This window comes from Cervus canadensis, chromosome 15, assembly GCF_019320065.1.
Source record: "Cervus canadensis isolate Bull #8, Minnesota chromosome 15, ASM1932006v1, whole genome shotgun sequence".
NCBI classification, from domain to species: Eukaryota; Metazoa; Chordata; class Mammalia; order Artiodactyla; family Cervidae; genus Cervus; species Cervus canadensis.
This window is the reverse complement of record NC_057400.1, coordinates 9,291,212-9,312,252: the sequence shown is the minus strand read 5'-3', so window position 1 is coordinate 9,312,252 and position 21,041 is coordinate 9,291,212.

Below are 21,041 nucleotides of genomic sequence, written 5' to 3'. Positions count from 1 at the left end.
GGAAAAAAAAGAATTAATGATTTCCTGGGCCCTCTCTGGGGATGACCTCAATGCCTCCATCCCTTGATCCTTTCGTCTCATTACCATTTCCTCCCTAACATCTTCCCTCCTTCCAGTCAGAAACTGTCATGTGTAAGTAATGGGCCATGCACACAGATCCTGTTCCTTCAATGAACAGGGACTCTTTCCGCTCCCACCCCGTCTCCACGGGGTGCTCAATGCCTGTGTGTCATCCTTGAGCAATTTTCATCAACTTGCTCAGAACTTGCCTGAGGAGAAGGGGGGCTGGAGCGGAACCGTCTCTTTAATGGGATTTTAATGTGATCTTCAGCAAACTAATCTTATTTAGATATCATAGGAAGCCATGTAATCTCATCTGGGCACTCTTATTTCCTACAGAAAAGGGAAAGCTTTGTAATTCATTTTCAGCAACAGGAACACTTTAATAAAATCTGCTTCTGAAGGTTAAATGATCAGACAAACAGCTGCCGCCCTGAGACCCTATATCCATTTCATTGATTGGGGCAAGCATGACAACAAAATGACCACTACAGAGGTTGTTTAAATAAAATTTATGCTGAGAGCTTAAGTCACTGTCAAAGGTCTCGATTTTTTGCCAGTGTTTTCAGGGCTGAGGGAGGCAGGATGCAATGAGTCGGGGTCTGCAAGGATAAAGTCCTTAACATGGTTCTGCCACCTACTTGCCAGTTGCAACCTTGAGTCTTTCTAAGCCTCATTTCTTTACTAAAAATGACATGCAATGGCCTGTTTTCAGACATTTGACAACCATGACAGGCTCATAAAATAAATGCTCCTTCAAAACTATATTTTTTAAAAATTCGTCCAAGGCATAGTGATGGAAGGGGCTGGAGACCACAGTAAGCAGAAGCCCAAAGGAGCTGAGCTGAGACAGCAATGCTCATTCAGTCTCTCCATCATCAATTCCAACAACAGCTCTGGGCCCAAGCACCTGAAACCCTCTGTCCCTAGGTGGAGTTCCAGGAAATACAGTCTTCTCTCTCACCCAGGGATGTTTTAGTACTTCACAGATGGACTCCTTGGAAACCCATCTAAATAGATGGACTCCCTGGAAACCCATCTAAATACCACATGCGTAATCCAGTCCTGCCTACTTTAAAACTCATAGGAAGATCTGAGCATTACTATCCATCAAGCTGAACAAAGGGCTAGACTGAATGTTAGTCTCCCCCAGATTCACACGTTGAAACCTAATCTCCAATGTGATGGTTTTGGAGGTGGAGTCTTTGGGAGGTGATCAGGTCATGATAGTGGAGTCCTCATGAAAGGGGTTAGTGTCCTTATAAGGAGACCTCGGGGAGAGTCTGGGGGAGAACGTGCATGCTAAGTTGTTTCAGTCATGTCTGACTCTCTGCGACCCACGGACTGTTGCCCACCAGGCTCCTCTGTCCATGAGATTCTCCGGGCAAGAACACCAGCGTGGGTTGCCATGCCCTCCTCCAGGGAATCTTCCTGACCCAGGATCAAACCTGCGTCTCTCATGTCTCCTGCACTGGCAGGCAGGTTCTTTGCCACTAGTGCCACCTGGGAAGCCCTTGGGGAAGAATGGGTACACATGTATGTATGGCTGAGTCCCTTTGCTGTCCATCTGAACATATCACAGCATTGTTAATCTGCTGTACTTCAATACAAAGTAAAACATTTTTAAAAAGGAAACCCCAGGAAGCTCCCTTTCCCCTTCTGCTGTGTGAGAACACAGCGAGAAGGCAGCTGTCTGTAAACCAGGAAGTGGGATGTCATCACACACTGAATCTGCTGCTGCTTTGATTTTGGACTTCCCAGCCTCCAGAACTATAAGAAATAAATTTCTGCTGTTTGTCACTCAGTCTATGGTTGGGCTTCTCTGGTGGCTCAGTCAGTAAGAAATCTGCCTGCAGTGCAGGAGATCTGCTGCAATGCAGGAGACCCAGATTCGATCCCTGAGTCGGGAAGATCCCCTGGAGAAGGAAATGGCAACCTATTCAGTATTCTTGCCTTGAGAATCCCATGGACAGAGGAGCCTGGTAGGCTACAGTCCACGGGGTCACAAGAGTCAGACACAGCTTAGCAACTAAACCGCCACCACCATCAGTCTATGGTATTCTGTTATAGCAGCCCAAGCGGACTAAGACCATCTTTACTACAGTTCCTTCTTCTTTTTGTGTATGTCTCCTACCCCAAAGTGTGAACTCATTCACTTAGGGACTGGGCTTGTCCATTTGTCTACCCCAAGCACCTAACATAGGATCTGATACATAACAAATGTTTGTTGTTAACAAAGATTCGTGCTGAGTAAATATTTGTTGAATGAAAGGATGAGTCCATGTGTCATGCTTAATGGCTACAGACATGAAGATTCTATAGACATTATCATCTTTAATTCTCACCAAAAAACCTATGATGTAAGTATAACTTCCTTCTTAGAAATTAACAAAGCTAGAGTTCAAAAAGGATCATTTGTAAATACCAAGTCACCTGACCTGCCTCTTGAGAAACCTGTATGCAGGTCAGGAAGCAACAGTTAGAACTGGACATGGAAGAACAGGCTGGTTCCAAATAGGAAAAGGAGTATGTCAAGGCTGTATATTGTCACCCTGCTTATTTAACTTATATGCAGAGTACATCATGAGAAACGCTGGGCTGGAGGAAGCACAAGCTGGAATGAAGATTGCTGGGAGAAATATCAGTAACCTCAGATACGCAGATGGCACCACCCTTATGGCAGAAAATGAAGAACTAAAGAGCCTCTTGATGAAAGTGAAAGAGGAGGCTGAAAAAGTTGGCTTAAAGCTCAACATTCAGAAAACTAAGATCATGGCATCCTGTCCCATCACTTCATGGCAAATAGATGGGGAAACAGTGGAAACAGTGGCTGACTTTATTGTTCTGGGTTCCAAAATCACTGCAGATGGTGATTGCAGCTATGAAATTAAAAGACGCTTACTCCTTGGAAGGAAAGTTATGACCAACCTAGACAGCATAGTAAAAAGCAGAGACATTACTTTGTCAACAAAAGTCCATCTAGTCAAGACTATGGTTTTTCCAGTGGTCATGTATGGATGTGAGAGTTGGACTATAAAGAAAGCTGAGTGCCAAAGAATTGATGCTTTTGAACTGTGGTGTTGGAGAAGACTCTTGAGAGCCCCTTGGACTGCAAGGAGATCCAACCAGTCCATCCTAAAGAAGATCAGTCCTTGGTGTTCATTGGAAGGACTGATGTTGAAGCTTGAACTCCAATACTTTGGCCACCTGATGCAAAGAGCTGACTCATTGGAAAAGACCCTGATGCCGGGAAAGATTGAGGGCAGGAGGAGAAGGGGACGACAGAAGAAGAAATGGTCGGATGACATCACCAACTCAATGGACATGGGTCTGGGTGGACTCTGGGAGTTGGTGATGGACAGGGAGGCCAGGTGTGCTGTGGTTCATGGGGTCTTAGAGTCAGACAGGATTGGGGGACTGAACTGAACTGAACTGTATAATATACATTTTGTAGATGACCAGTTGAAATTTAAACCCTTGTTTCTCTGATTCCAAGGTCAAGATTTTTTTTTTTTCATTTTATCATGATTTCTCACCAACTTATATGTAAACTCTGAGTTAGAATTAATATTAATTGATTTGAAGCATAAGTCATTGATTTGTTAAGGATTACTTCTTAGCCCTTTCAACTTGATTAGATGACTCAAAGTAAACAATAATCATGAAGACAGTTCCCATTTGCTGAGTCTTGTCTATTGAGATATCTTCTTTCCTGAAACTTCATCTCCTTTCTTCTAAGGAAAACCTTTCCCTAAGGGAGGGCCAACCTTGTGTAAGGCAATGAGGAGCCATGACCTACATATGTGATAAGATTTAAAGGAAACTTCTACTTGTTCTCAAAATATCCCTACCACTCTATTTTAACCCAGATCCCAGTGAACAGAGTCTCATGTAAAAATTTGTATGTAGGAGGTCTGAAGGGGGTGGTATATTCAAAAACAATGCATGTAAAGAGTATGAGGATGAATTGGGATAAAGGGAGGAGTTGAGCCACAGTTCAATTTCAAGAGAAGCCTCAGCAGATTCTCCAGGGAACTTTGGGGCTGTATAGCTCTTCAGAGTTGTCCCAAGTTCGGGTAAGAAAGCTAGACCTTTATATCCCAGCACTGACCAATATTAGAGGCAAAGAGCTCCCTGCAAGGGTACTTAACTTCGTTGAGTCAGCTTCAAAAAGATGAAGACAATGCCAGGAGAAGAGCCATCAAAACTGTAATTCTCAGTAACTGAGGAGTGAGTGTGTCCATCATTAGTGGAAGGTGGAGTGAGATGGGGTGGGGGATGACACCTGGGCAGTGTAGCATCCATTACATCACTGTGTTTGGATCTCCTTGCTTCATTAAGTAACTATTACCTTGGGAATAGCTTCTCCAGGACATATCTCCTACTGCTATACCTGCTCTCAAGGCCGCAGGGGATACTCATTGTCTCTCTTTTCTGCAACTCACGTCAGGTTTCCATCTCCATTTGTTAGCACCTTGCTGGGCTACGTGGCTTACATAGTGGAATGATTGAGACCTTCATCCCGAGTGATCTGAGCCTTCTCAGTCTCCGCACATATTCATTTATGCCATGTTGGGAAAGAAGTTATCAAGAGGGCCTCCCACACGATGAATCACCTGGACAACAAACTATTTCTCTGTCCCTGTTGTGAAGCAGCAGCTCCTCCTCTTCCTGACTGTCAGGATCAATGATTATTGCCAGCTGGTGACTCCTCCTGCTGGCTCCGTGATATGAGTAGACCAAGGGAGGTTAGGAGCAACAAGAGATTAACACTTAATGGACTCTTCCTGTCTCCTCTCATGGAGTTATTCCTTCTCTCAGAATCAAGACCTCTAGACTTACAAAGTGAGGAGACAGGAGGCACAAACTCTCCAGTGGTTCATCACTCTTTTTTCTAACCTGTTTTCCTCAGACCTTTGTAACCTTTCTAACCAAGAGCTGTTGATTTAGAATGTACACTGCATCCCCCAGCTCATGTTACAGCTACACCTTTCAAAAGCCATTTCATCATTCTATCAAGCTCACAGCCTTTGTGGGTATGCTATATGATAGGGCCATAGGATCTCATGATCACATGCCCACTCTCCTTTGCTGTGGGACCCTTCACCTTGGATATTGAAAAATTCCTTTGCCATTGAATCACAATGGCCTATAAATCTTTGGATACTAGTGTTGGCTGGGGCACAGAGTACAGGGAAAGAAAAATCACACCCAGGTATTCACTGACCCCACTCAAGACAAATCACTGTCCTTCAGGGGTAAAAGGGATCCGATGTAATCAGCACACCACAAAATGTCCAGTTGCTCTCCTCAAGGGACGGTGCTACAGCAGGGGCTCGGGATCCAACTCTGTTGCAGAAAGGTTGGACCCTCAGCAGCAGCACAGTCCTATCAGCCTCCGTAAAAGAAAGCCCATGCTGCTGACCTTAGGCATAGCTTCCATCCCTACCATCAGGGCACTCGTTTGTGAGCTCCTGCAATAGAGAGTCTGATGGCAGAGGCTGGCTGACATGAACTGAGGCTATCTCACTCTGGCTGTTTACTACCCCTCCCATGGTGGATGCTCACTGATGGGCATCAATGTAGCTCACAAAGATCACCCTTTGTGCCCAGTCCTCTGTGTCCATCCACATGACTTCACGCTCCCAATCTAAATATTTTTCACTCCAGACCCCTTACCAACTAGCCAGGCCATCATGAATATTTATGAGCTTATGGATGTTTTGTGTGTGTGTGTGTGTATGTGTGTGTGCATGCTCACTTGTGTCTGATTCTTTGTGACCCCATGAACTGTTGCCCTCCAGGCTTCTTTCTCCATGAGATTTCCTAGGCAAGAATACTGGAATGTGTTGTCATTTCCTCCTCCAGGGGTTCTTCCCAACCCAGGGATTGAACCCACATCCCCAGTGTCTCCTGCATTGTAGGCATTTTCTTCACCACTGGGCCAAGAGAGAAGCCATGTATGTTTTTACATGGTGTCAATTCTAGTTCCCAAAAAAGCGGATAATTGATTATAGCACCCAAATCTTTGCCCCTGAAATGTTTCCCACTGCTGTTGTTTTTCTAAGAAAGCCTTAACTGGGACTGAACTGTAGCATTAGTTCCTTTTCGGCATATATCTCTTGCCCCTAGGGACACCATGGTTTATTAACTATCTCTAGAGCTCTCTGTGGGTTGTACCCTAGGCTGCCATTCTAACCTTGCACTCATTACAATTTTACCCATTTTGCTTTTGATTAAGTGTCCCCAGCCAGCTTCTATTATTTCAGGATCTGACCGTCCCCATTGCAATCAGGGAGCCTGGTTCTGTAACAGCACCTCCTACTGTCAGCCCAGGTTTAATCTCAGTGCTGCTGGGTCCCCTCTCACCAGGGCATCCCTAATTGCTCTGGTAAATGCAGTGTCCTGCAGGCCCTCCTGAAGAACAATCAGCTTTCCTCCTTTTCATTGCATATCCACACTAACATGCCTTCTTTTTCTGAGCCTTTTGTGCCTTTCTTCTCTTGTCTGCCACAGCAGTTGTGGTATTTCTACTTCCCATTGCTTTCTCTAAGCTTCCAAGAGTCATTCCAGCAGCTTGTTAGCCCAGTCTCCCAGGGTCCTCTTCTGCGTCGTGGGAGAGCTGAATCCTGTATCACAGGAGAGGGCTCTCATTTTCATCAATTCTCCCTTATCCAACTTTACTGTTTATCACCCCTTGATTTGGCACCCTCAGGATCCAATCCCATAAATGCTGTCTCAACTCTGCAGGTATGTAATGGTTATGTCCTACAGTACCTTTGGTTTAGAGTCTGCTTTTCCCTCAGCAGACCTGGCACCTCACTGGACAAGTTATGTCATGATTTGACAATATTTATGGGCCTGGTGGTTAAGAGAGGAGAGTAAAGTTTCATCATAAGGTCAGCACATAGCATCTTGCAAGCAGAGGTCTCTGCATTGTCTTCAAGCAAGGCAGGAAAGGCTAGTCTTTGGAATGAGCCACTTCTGCAAGCCAGAGGGTACAGAGAAAAGGATGATCTCAAACTTCTGGAATGCGCAGACACAGGTGTCACTGTCTCAAGACTTCAAGTCCCACTCTATCTAAACTAGAGCCCTGTCTTTGTTATAGAAGACTTGCGGAGGCTTCAAATTTAACCTTCTCTGGACTCCAGTGACTCTGGGCCTGACCCTTAGACAAACATTTTTAGTAACTCGAGCGAGAATTTCTATAAGAGTAGGTGCACCGAATTGTCCAACTGGCCTCTGTACCAAATTTATAGAAATAGGATTTACTTATTTATTTATCCAAGTACCAAAGTGGTAGGACATATTTATTTTTAGCAAATTTGGAAATTTTTGAAACATATAAAGAGTAAAACTAATCTCAGCTTTGTCTGCTCACCAGCTACAAAAAAATGGAGAGTCTCTCTTTTTATCCCTAAGAATCTCTTTTATGTTATCAAGGAGGTTTTCTCACCAGCACAGTTTGCCCTAAAGTGATTAATCACCTTCAGCCTTCTGTTATCTCTCTCCAATGCACTGATAGCAGTTAGCGACAGTCATCTCATTCCATGTTCTTTAGATTCACTACTTTCCCTCTGCCTTCAAAACATCTGAGATTTTACACCTTCCACCGATACTTGTGGACTTAAAAAATAATTGCAACCTAAAAGTTGAGAGTTATGTTTTATTTGGCGGGAATTTTTAGGATTTCAAGCCCGGGAGACAGCATCTCAAGTAACCCTGGGAGAGCTGTTCTGGGGAAAAAAGGGGAGGATCCAGGTTATATAGAAGTTTTTCAAGAAAGGGAAGGTAATTAGCCTCCAACTAATAAAAAATAATAATAATAAATAAAAAAATAAATAAATAAAAATTAAATTAAATTTAAAAAATAAAATAAAAAAATTTAAAAAATTTTATTTAAATTAAAAAAAAAAGAAAGAGAAGGTAGTCTAAACATCAAAAGATTATTAATGAAAGGAAACCATATATCCCAGGTTAAAGAATTTAGTGCTTTTCTGTGTATGGGAAGATGCAAGAATCTGGAATCAATGAAATTATTCCTTTCATATGCACCTCAGCTATCTGGGACAGTAGCCTGTGTTTTCACATCATGAGTTTCCTCACAGCTCACCGTAGGGAGTGGCAACAGACTGATGGCTGCTAGATGGCAGATGAAGCACAAGCTGGAATCAAGATTGCCAGCAAAACAACAATAATCTCAGATATGCAGATGGCACCACCCTAATGGCAGAAAGCAAAAAGAAATTGAAGAGCCTCTTGACGAAAAGAGGAAAAGGTTAAAGAGGAGAGTGAAAAAGCTGGCTTCAAACTCAGCATTCAAAAACGAAGACCATGGCATCTGGCCCCATCACTTAGTGGCAAATGGATGGGGAAAAGATGGAAACTGTGACAGACTTTATTTTCTTGGGCTCCAAAATCACTGCAGATTGTGATTGCAGCCATGAAATTAAAAGACACTTGCTCCTTAGAAGGAAAGCTATGACAAACCTAGACAGCATATTAAAAAGCAGAGACATCACTTTGCTGACAAATGTTTGTATAATCAAAGCTAGTCATCTATGGATGTGAGTGTTGGACCATCAAGCAGGCTGAGTGCCAAAGAATTGATGCTTTCAAACTATGGTGCTGGAGAAGACTCTTGAGAGTCCCTTGGACTGCAAGGAGATCAAACCAATCAATCCCAAAGGAAATCAACATTGGATAATCATTGAAAGAACTGATGCTAAAGTTAAAACTCCAATACTTTGGCCACCTGATGCAAAGAGCCAACTCATTGGAAAAGACCCTGATGCTGGAAAAGATTGAGGGCAGGAGGAGTAGGGGACGAAAAAGGATGAGATGGTTGGATGGCATCATCAACTCAATGGACATGAATTTGAGCAAACTCCAGGAGACAGTGAAGGACAGGGAAGCCTGGAGTGCTGCAGTCCATGGGGTAGTAAAGAGTCAGACACAACTGAGTGACTGAGCAACAGCAAGATGGCAGGTATTCTCTCTTTCCTGAGTCCCCTCAGGGCTCACCAGTTCACCATTGCTGGTGGCTGCAATTGTCAATGACTATGACATCCTCTGTTTACTGATAGGGCAGGGAATATTCCATTTCTCATATTCCATCCCTGTTTTGATGACTGTATCTACTGCATACGTTGAGATTCTCCTTGCCAGCCCGTCAGTGGGGGGCCTAGTTCCAAAATCCCATTTGAAAGACTGCTTCTTATGATCATGCCTGAAACCCACATTCTTAGGTACAAGGTTTGCATACAGCCGTTTCATGGAGGAGTATGCTTAAGGGGGGAAAAAAAAAATCTGAGGAAATTAAGAAAGCCATTTGAGCAGAGAGAAGCTGAGATACAAACCATTAGTAACACCAACTTCAGCCACGCCCATAGGGAGCTCTGCCACTAGGAGGGCCTCTCAGAGTTGTTCCCAAATGGAACTAGGGGGACTGGCCTTGCCTCACTAGCCATCGAGTGTGGCTGGTGTGCCTCTTTGGGCAAGGTAGCCCCTGTGACTCTTGGAGAGGAATGCACTGTAAATCATCAGCAGTCAACCCTGAGCAGCTAGGATGAGAACCTCTGTGTAGAAGGAGGGACCTGGGTCCTGCACCATAGCATCCAGCACACCTTCCTTTGCATTAAAGCATCAAAGGATATTTTTCATGTACAAACGATAATAAAACAGACTTGCTAATTGATAACCATTAACATGCCAGATCACAGGATCACAGCAGTTTGTGGGATTGAACCCAGCAAAGAGCAAGTGACTAAGAAACAGAAGATAAGTCTGGCAAATATTGATGAGACCAGAGATAAGAACATAGTGGGCCTTGCAGGGTCCTTTTAGGACACTCCAGCTTGGACAGTTCCATAGCCAGGGGATAGGAGAAAAGCTCAAGTTTCCTAGTGTTAACTTCAAAAATATTCACAACCTGAAAGTTGAGAGTATGTTTTATTCAGTGGGAATTTTTAGGATTTCAAACTCAGATAACATCTCAAGTAATCCTCAGCAAACTGCTCTGAGGAGGCAAAGGGAGAAGCTGGTTAAGTTTTGCAACAAAGGACAGGTAGTCTGAACATCAAAAGATTATTATGAATGAAAGAAAACCACATAGCTCAAGTTGAGGAATTTAGCGCTTTTCTGTACACGAAGATGTAAGCGTATGCGCTCACTGAAATCATTCCTTTCATATGCACCTAGCTGTCTGGGGCCAGAATCCTGTGTTTTCACATCCTGAGCTTCCTTGGGGCTCACTGGCTCACATTGGAGGGCTGCAATCACTGTTGACTACAACATGCTTGTTTACTGATATGGCAGGAAACAATTTCACTTCTCACCAGAAAAAAAGAAGACAAGGAGGAATGAGAGAAGAAGGAACAAAGAAGGGAAGGCAAGCTTCTGTCAACTACAAAATGGCACAAATGCCAAGAGATTTTACCAGCAACTGAACAATGACAAGGGCATTTGCCATCTGCCTATGCCGCTGCAACTGATGACCTTCAGCACTCTCCGAAGGGAATTCAGAGTGGAGTGAGGCACTCTGTGCTCCAGGTAATCTGATGGGACAGGTCTTTAGTTAGATATCTTCAGGAACCGATTTCATGGTCCCAGTCATTACATCACCTCATATCTAAAAAAGCACTGAATCTCTTCAATGTGATGTCAGCTCCTCACAACTAGCAGAAAACTTTTTGTAAAATGAGTGCTTGGTTGCACTGAACTCCCCTTTCACCAAAATTTTCTATATTAACCTTCCCCCACTGCCCCCTTTGGAGTAGTGTCTCAGCTATCTGAGGTACTGTTTCCCAGGCTGAGGACCTCATTTTGTCCCCGAAAAAAACTTAACTGGAAAATCTCACATTGCGCATGTCCATGCCCAGTATGAAACTCTTTGCAACAGACTTGAAATCTTTTATCATATGTTCAGTTCAGTTCAGTCGCTCAGTCATGTCCAACTCTGTGATCCCATGGACTGCAGCATGCCAGGCTTCCCTGTCCATCATCAACTCTGTCCATAACCAATGTTACCTATCCTCATTTGTGGGGAAAAAAAAAATAGAATCAAGATGAATACCCATGAGTTCAATCTTCTCCCTCAAAGGAGTCAAAGAAACCAAAGTACATATTCCTTTGAGACATACATATTTATATGACCTACCCCTTGATTTTCTGGGTCCAAACTTACTTCAGATAGACATTTCTTTATTTTTAATATTCTTATGTGATTCTGTCATTCTTTCCATCTGCTCTTAAATCATTTTTTAGGTCCTAGAGAGTGCCAGACTCACTACTGGCATCCAGGCATGCAGTGATAACATTGCTACCCTCAAGGGTCTCACAGCCTCATGAGAAAAGCTTCCTATGAAAAAATAAATTACAGCAGGATTTAAGTCCTCTGGGCTTCCCCGATGGCTGAGCAGGTAAAGAATCCACCTGCAATACAGGAGACGCAGGAGGTACTGGTTCGATCCCTGGGTTGGGAAAATCCCCTGGAGGAGGAAATGGCAACCCATTCCAGTATTCTTGCCTGGAAAATCCCATGGACAGAGGAGCCTGGTGGGCTACAGTCCAAAGGGTTGCAAAGAGTCAGACACAACTGAGCACATAAGCCCTCTACTGGGCAAATGCACAGCACCATGGGAGCAGAGAGGAGGTGCAACCTGGACAGCTGCACAAGGTGATTCGGGAAACATCTCTGAGCCACCTTGAGTGCGTTGACTCAACCTACCAAGTTCACAAAATATATTTGTCACCTCATCTTCTGCTTTATTTTCCACTCTGTCACTTTGAGACGGTTCAAGAACTAGTATGCTTCAGATTCTGTCTCTGAATTTTTATTCCCAATATGGGAACAAGAAGTTCTGAAAAGTACAATAATCCTTGCCATATGCAGATAACCTTTACATAAGATTCTAATATAAATGGCTTATCTCTATGTATATTTCTACAATGACAATAATAATTTTAAGTTAGTTATTTAGTTCAAATCAAACATCAGACATTTCAAGTTCAGAAAATGAGAGAGAAAGATAGTGGGGGAGAGAGAGAAGAGAGAAAGCATGCTAGAAATGTGAAATTAAAATTGAGGAAGGCAAAAATGGATGGCAATGATAGAATAAAAATTTATATATTATAGCCTTGGAAGAATTGGAACAAATTAAACTTGGACCATAGAATTTCACTCCTATGCTCTTTAGGTATGTTGGAGTTAAAATACATGTGAGGACCTAACAGAGCCAGGTCCACAAGTGATTTAAATGCATTCTGTAATGAAACTTGAGAAAAGTGTTATGGAAATTTATAAATATGTTATTCAAAGGAAAAGGTTTCTGTATCACTTAGGAAGTCTATTATCTGCAAGTGAGAGAGATTGGACCACAATAATTCTAACAAATAGTGGTTTCTTTTTCTCTTAGCACATGGGTATAAGATGACCATTGCAGTCTCCACAATCCAGTCCTTACTCAGAGAAGGAGAGGAGCAAAGTGCTATGGCTAATCCATTCTTATTTTCAGTAGAGCAAATGATTCTCCAGAAGTGTCTTCAGCAGACTTCTGTGTAAGTTTGTGGTGAGAATTGTGTCCCACGGCCATCAGTCACTGCAAAGAAGACTTAGATAAAGGAATATTTCAATGTCCAGCCTCTATATTGAGAAGTACCAATTAAGAATGGGTTGCGGGGAGCCAATTAAGAGTATTAACCCAATTTTCACGAGTGAAGTTAAGACATTTCACATTAGGGTAAAATTTTAATAAACATCTATTCATTCATGACAACTAAGATATCTAAATAAAGGTTATAAAACATTTTCTGTCTCAAACATTCAAGTTACTAAACATCTCCGGGAATATAGTGGGATCTTAGAGTATGGAATTTATAGGATAAGCCATACATAAGAGGGAAAATTGCCCATTTGATGGATCTATATATTATACTAAAATGGAAATTAGATAGCCTAATGATAAAAGACTACTTTTTTAGTAGTTCCAAAGACTACTGTCCTAAAAAGCTTCTAGAGAAATACAGAAAACAAATGAAGTTAATTGTACTTAATCATATAATGTCACTTGTAGACTTTCTCACAGATCATTGGACCCTATCCTAATGTAACTGAATCCTTTAGGTATTATGTTTAAGTTATATAAACTTATTCTTGTGTTCCAGTTAAAATTTAGCTTTGAATCCAACGTTTTCATTGTAAGAAGAATAATTGACTTTTGGTAATATAAACATTGAAAGGACTGATTAAATCAGCATGTGCCTAGGCTGCCCCAATGCCTGTCTGCTGCCATTGCTAAGAACCATGACCATACTCATGTTGCCCCAAGAAAGCGAAGCTCCCTTCATGATGCTCCAGGAAGTTTTTCCCATGATGCTCTTCAGATCAGCCTTAAATGACAAGACACATGCTCAGATCTACACAGTTGCTGTCACACTTGTTAGAACCTGTAGCCAGAACTACTACTCTCTAACTGAATAGGGCTGACTGGCCACAGGAACTCAAGAGATGCTTAAATGATACCAACTATTTCCCTCCATTATCAGGATTTGCATACCTTGTCTGTATTTGTGAGAACTATAACATGTACCCTTCCCTGGACCAGGGGCTCCCATTTTCTTCACTTCTCCACTTCTAGGGAGGTTGAAAGCAACATTAAAGCTTTCTTTTGTTTACTCAATAATACCCCTACTTGTTTAGAGAAAGCTTCAAATATTCTCTGTGGGTATGGATGGATCTTTTTGTATGCTTGTTTCAAATCCACCTTGAACTGATACACAGACTCACTAAACATGGCTAAACAGGACACAAGAGGAACTCATCAACATCTAAACTAGTGTACAGTCTACAGTAAGACAAGTCTGCTGGTCATGCAATTGAATCCCACAGAAACACTGAATCACTGTAAGAGTTTCTAAGTAATCTCAACTTCTATACTCGTGGGAATGAAAATTTTCCACAATGGACACATGTAGTTTAGAGAATCTTGTTTAAAGAAAGGGAACCTGCTCTTAGTTTCTTTTTGGAACCAGCATTTAGTATTCACCCACATAATAGTATTGAGATCACTGACATTCTCAATTTTATCTGCAGAATCCATTCTTTCATTTTATGAACACTAAAACATTTATGAAGCTTTACCTCTTGAAATGCCTAAGTTTTTTATGTTTTAACTCTCTTACTCAAGTATAACCCTCGAAGGTGGTGAAAGCATCCTCTAGTTTTATCTACACATAGAACACTCTGGAATCATGATTAATCACCAAGCTACTGGGACTCCCTACTAGCTAACTGCTTCCAAAAGGGAAAAGAATTCTACATTAGACAATGAATGTGTTGCTACAAGCCAAAGGCTGATTGAACATTATGGGTGTATGAATCAATTCATACAGCTGTAAAAAATATTCTGATGCATGTTCTGTGGATACTTGGTAATTGAAAATCCATTAACAGCATAAATGGAGATGAATAATGCTTAGATGTACTGACCAGGTGTGCCAAAATAAATGTGTGAAATGTATTCTAGAAGTGAGGTAAGATACTCCCCATAAAGCTGTCCAATTTTTCCTCCCTTCTACTAAAAAATCATTGAAGGTGATTTTGATTGTTCTGAGACAAATCTGTTGACAGGGACACTAGTAAGATGAATGAGAGTAGAGAAGTGTTTGGCATAACAAGAGGAGCTTTAAAAAATGTGAATTTGCGGGCTACAAACAAATATCTAATACATTTCAGAGACGATTTCAACCAGGACTCAAAAATTAGTAGAAACAAAGTGAAATGCTGACGTTAAAAAAAATAAGCTAGACAAGAGGCATGGACAAGAATAATAGTGTCACATTACCAGAATTAGAATTCATTCAGCAGGATATTGGGCTAAATTTTGTTTTCCTTCCAAAGCGCCTTATATAATTAGAATGAGAGCATGTTTTCCATGTCTGTAAGCATGATTGTTCTCCAGTGATCCAATCTAAGGGAAAAAAGATGCTGGATAGAATTGCAATATTATGCATTAGGGAAGTGACATTCATACTACTATTTTCATTTCAATTCATTCTATAAGACTTACGATTCTGGGGAACAGATTTTCACATCATAAAATGAATATTCAAATACTAATTTACATATCACATATGGTTTGGATTTGAGTCATTTCTCCCCAAACTGGAGGGATTTCTTTCAAGCAAATCTATGTGCATTCTTTTAGATACTTTTATTTAAAAATAAACATTTCTTCACTCTCTCAAATTTATAAAGTAACCAATCTAACTTATTTCCAAAGTTTGGATACCAATTCACTTGAAATCCAAAGTCATTAAAAGAAGAATAAAACTCAGATGTTGAAATTAAGATTTGTAGATAAAAACATCAGAGAAAAGAAAATAAACATGAAAATTACAAAAGCCATTAATACAAAGCCTATGGCAGGATATAATGTGTTATTGAAATAATGCTAAATATTCACTTAATTAACTACATGAGACTCTAGTTAACTTAAATTTTCTAGATAATTGAGACTTTCCTTTAAAATTGTTTTCCCTTTTTGTGTGTGTCCATCCCTTAAAGAACCTTGAAATCATAACTGGATATTAAGGCAAATGGAACAAAGATTTTAAAAGTAAAAGATTTGAGTTGAGCATGATGCTTTTCCACAGGGTCATACCTGTGTACGTTTAAGTCTATCACATTGTGCAGCATGAAATTATACTGGCAAGGTCAGATATGAAGAACCTACCATTTAGTTTATGCTTATGATGTGCTGGGCACCCTGACAGGTGCTTTCAAACCTTAACTCATTTATTATTCCAGATAATCTTTGAGAGAGAAATTATCCTCATTTTACAAATAAGAAAATCATACTCTGGTTTCTCTTCAGACCATATAAATCTTTCACCTTTTACAAATAAGAAAATCAAAGCTCAGAAAAGTTAATAAATTCTGCCCAAAATCACAGTGAGTAGTAGGCAAGATGGCAATTCTAACTCATGTCTGTCTAAGTCCAGAGTCTTTCCATCATGTCACTATTACCTAGTTTCTACACCTAGTTCTACCATGATTGGGCTATAACATCTGAGACCTTATCTTTTACCTTTATCGACCTTAGTTTATAAATCTCTAAAATTGGAATGTTCCTATCTACAGCAGAAACTACTAGTTGTCCCCTATCTTTTTTTCATTATATTAGAACTCCCATATTCAGGTAAGCACACAGCATAAATGTTACATTTCCCATGATCCTTTGCACCTAGGAACGGCCATGTGACTAAGACAACTGATTAATCACCAGTGGGTTGTGAGCAGAAGTGATAGGTATAATGTCCAGTCACATTCTTAAAGGAACTTGAATGATCTTCTTGGTTCTTTTACTCTTTGAAAGCTGGAAAGCAACAAATTCTGAACTTGACAGACAAGCCCAACAATTGAGAGATGCTTTAAGCAGTAAAGGAGGAGAAACTTGGGTATCTGAAACCATAGAATGCCAAAGTTCTCCATGTTGCGTGTCTTGAGAAACATCTCTGTTTTAAGTTTTTGTGTGTGTGTTCTTTTTCTGGGGGGGGGGGGATGCTCTTCATTACATCTAACTCTAATCCTGATCAATACTGTTCTCTTCCAATTCTAGATCTTATAATTGCAAATTTTTGATAGCAATTGCTTTATGAACAGGAAATATGGTATGTTTGATGATTAGGTAAATGAGTAAGTGAGCAAAAATTATTTTTGTTGGTTGTGGAAGTCATTTGAATCCTCCCCTGAAAGTAGCAAATAGAAATAAAATTTTGTGATTTACTTTCACTTAATCAAAACTTTACTATTTTATACAATTTTCTAGGTAGAATGATCAATTTTCTCTTGTCTTTAAGGGGAGTTTTTTTTTCAAGTATTAAGTAATCTAATTACTGAATGCTTTCTTATGGGTCATTTATTAAAAGGCTAAGAAAGGGCAAGGGTTTCAGCTATGGTCAGTCATATTAGAACCAGGATAAAAATGTAAATCAAAATTTTTGAACTACATCTGATTTTTTTCCAAATATTTTATATCAAAGTACAAAAATCTCTGCTCTAACTATTCCATATATGTAAATTTAAGACATACACAAATACACATGCCATGAGGAAATAAAATGTTTCATAACCAGAACTCCAAAACAAGACTTAAGGATCTAACTGGAAAGCAGAGCAAATCAATCTTCTATAATAGAGCTGATAAAATAAGGAGAACTGGATGCAGTAGGGGGAGGATGGTTAAATTACACGTGCAGCATTTGATTTGACCAAGATGAGATTTGGAATGGTTGTATGATTGCGATTGAGTTCTCGAAGACAGAGAAGATTGAGCTGGAAATCATGCCAAGAAGAAATGATTGTCTTCCCTCTGTTGGCAGAAGAAACTCTGGGAGGGAATGAATTTCCCACAAAGCATAACTTGAACCAAACCATCAGTCAAGGTAAATGCAGAGCAAAATTCCAACTCAACAGTCCTATTGAAGCAGACTGGCTCTGCTGACTTGCTTGGCTATAAGCTGCAGTTCTTATTGGGGAAGCATTTTGAATTAAGTGTAGAACGATTGATAGCCCACTTGTCTGTAGGGGAGCTAAACCCTCACATTTCCATAATGTCATTGTCAAGACAGATGATTACTCATTCATTAATTCAATAAGTATTTACTAAGTAACCACCCTATGCCATGTGCTGTTCTGGAAGCTGGCGATGCAGCAGAAAACAAAGCAGACTTGATCAGTGTTCTCATGAAACTCACATTATTGAAGGAGGACAGGACGGATAAGAAACAAATAAAGAATGTCAGATGCCAACAAGTACAATGAAGAAAATTAAGCAAAGAAGAAAAATAAGAACATATTGTGAAGGCACAGTGGGGTTTCATATAAAGGGATCAAAGAAAGCCTCCCAAAAAGATGACATTGAAGCAATAACTGCATAAAGATATCTGGGGAAATGATGCATTGGGAAGAGGAAAGACATAATTCCAAGATCCTAAGGCTGTAGCACAACCACGGAGTTCAAGGAACAGTAAGATAGTGAGAGCACCTGGAACTGAGTAAAGAAGGTAGAGAAGGAGGAGAGGTAAGAAGTGAAGCCAGATAACAAAAGATGCCAAAGACTCAGGGTACGGACTGGACACCACTCTAATAGGAAGAAATTAGATGACTTTGAACAGAGAAAAAAACATGATCCCTGTTACTTCCTAGAAGGAACCCCCTGGCCGTTGAATGGAAAATAAAGTAGATGGACAAGGTCAAAACAGTAAGACCAGTTAGGGGCTACCACCACAATCCAGGTGGGAGGTGATAACAAATGAAGTAGTGGAAATAGGAGCTGAGGGGGTGAGTGAGCATGGCTGGATTCTGGACATATTTCTTAGATAAAGCTAATTCTATACTGCATTATGGGCTTCACAGGTGGCACTAGTGATAAAGAACCTGCTTGCCAATTCAGGAAACAAAAGAGATGTGGGTTCCATCCCTGAGTCAGGAAGATCCCCTGGAGGAGGGCATAGCAACCCACTCCAATAATCTTGCCCAGAGAATCCTGTGGACAAAGGATTACAAAGAGTGATCATAGGGTCACAAAGAGTCAGACACGGCTGAAGTGACTTAGGACACACACAAGCATATTGCATTATGAGAGAAAGAAAATACAGAGTTCTTTCTTGGCCTGAGTAATCCGGAGTCACCATGTACTGAGATGGGGAAGTTGGTGAGGGAACACAGTTTAAAGGTAAGACGCACAAGTTCAGGTTTAGATGTGTCACGCTTGAGACAGTTATTGGATTCCTGGTAGAGACATAACACAGATAACCAAATATTCAATTTTGAAGTTTAGAGGAAAGATTAGGACTAGAGAGATAACTTGGGGAGGGAGGACTGTAAATCTAGTGGATGAGAAGACCTGGGGAGCTAGTATAAATAGAGAAAAGAAGCAGTTTGAAGACTGAGTTGGACATGTCGTAATAATGATGAATGGGCAGAGACTTCTAGTTGCCTTTCCAATGTCACTTTACCCTTCTTCCTAATAAAAGAAACTTGATATTAATGAAAAGCTGCAATGTCCCAAACTTAAAAATAAAAACTGCTTTTCCCAGATTTCCTTGTAGAATAATACAGTGTGTTAAGGTAACTTTGCAAAGAAGCTTGACTCAACTTGAAAGCGTATCCTTTTATACTTCCTCTTCCCTTTTTTTCCTGCCTAGAAGTGGTTATGATGACCAGCACTGCAGTAGCCAGTTTTCTTCCCTGAGGAAACATGGAGAGCAGAAACCATGTACTCAGAGAAATAGGGCAGATAGCAGGAGGCTGGAACACTGGTGATACATGAGCCGCCTTACCAGCCTAGACTATGTACCTGCAGCACTCAAGTCACATAGGAGAAAGGCACATGTACCTTTCTTAAGCCACATTTTTCTGACTTCTCTTATTAGCAACCAGACATAAACCCTAATTAATACAAGGATGGACCAGCAAAAGAGGCTGAGGACTGGCTGAGTACAGCAGTATAGAAAGAGAGTGGGGTTTTAGTGGTTTAGGGTTTTCAAGAGAAAAACTAGGTCACATTGTGATAACAGGCTGTAACAGGGGGATTGAGAAACAGCCATTGGATTTGGTGACACAGAGGCCATTGGTGAGCTCGACAAGAATGATCTTGTTAAGAAGTGACAGCAAAGGTCTGATAGAGTAGGTAGGAGAAAAAATAAGAGTGGACGAAGTGGATGCAGACAACTCTTCAGTTTGCCCTCAGGGAAATGGGGTGTTACTGGAGGGAGGATGCGGGATTCAGAGAAGGTTAATTTTAAGATCACACTGTTTTGGATACTGATGGGAACACTACTGTAGAAAGTAAGAAGAGGTGATGCAGAAAGGGAGCAAGAACAACTAGTAGAGTGGTGTCCTTGATGGGGTGATAAGGGTGATCCACAGTCCAAGCCCTTGCTTGATGATGAGGCTCATTCTCTCTTCTCACTCTGCTTCAATTGCTTAAGTTTTGTACCTCTGACATACTTAGCCTTAAGTACATGCTTATCACTACATTTTCAGAACAGCCACTGTGCCATTATAGCCTAGATCCACAAAGTTTAGCAGACAAAATGAGACAGGGAAATATATCAGGAGTCTGAAGCCAGGCAGACCTGGGTTTGAATCCTTGCGCTGCGCCTGTGTCCTGAAATGAGTCCTTAACTTCCCCAAGCTTCATTGGCTGTATAACTTTGCTGAGAGAAAGAAATAATACACGTGCAAAAAGCACATGGCAAGTTGTTTTGCAGGGTTAGCTGCTACAGTCATCAAGTACTCTCCTTCACGTGCACTTTTAACTAGGTGTCTACTAGATGCAGTGTGCAGTGACGCAGGAGCAAAAGTGAGAAAGACCATTAGTGTCTATGAACACATGAAGTTTCCATGTACCAAAGAGATTTTTTTATGACTTCATGATTTTTTCAAGGGATCTGATCAGATAAAAAAATAACTCGTTCTTTCTCTATTCGACTTTAGAAAAAAACTAGAGCAGGGAGTTTGCCCTTTTAAATGTTTCATTAAGCAAGATGAGTGCCTGCTCTACACAACCTCGAAAATAACCACCATGGCACTTGTGATGGGAGAAGATTCCAGCCTACCTGAGCACACTTGAACCTATGTGCTTCCCTAGGGCAAAGACCTGTCTGATACATTCATCACCTGAACCTGTAGCAAAGATTTTCTCTGCCTTTAACTTGTCACCTCCAAGCCCTGTACCACCATATGGTCTATTATGTGAAAATGATTAAACAGATTTTCTGCCATGGGTAAAAGCTCTATTTCCCACTGGATACAGCAAAAGCCCTGTAACTTTATCCCAGTAGAGTGAGCCTAGAATTCTAAGTGACTCAATGGGACAGGTAGAAGAGAAAGCGAGTATGCTGACAGGCCCATAATTTGTGGTTTCTATTAGCATAAAGAAAAACACAGTCCATGTGCTATTTCTGCTGGACAA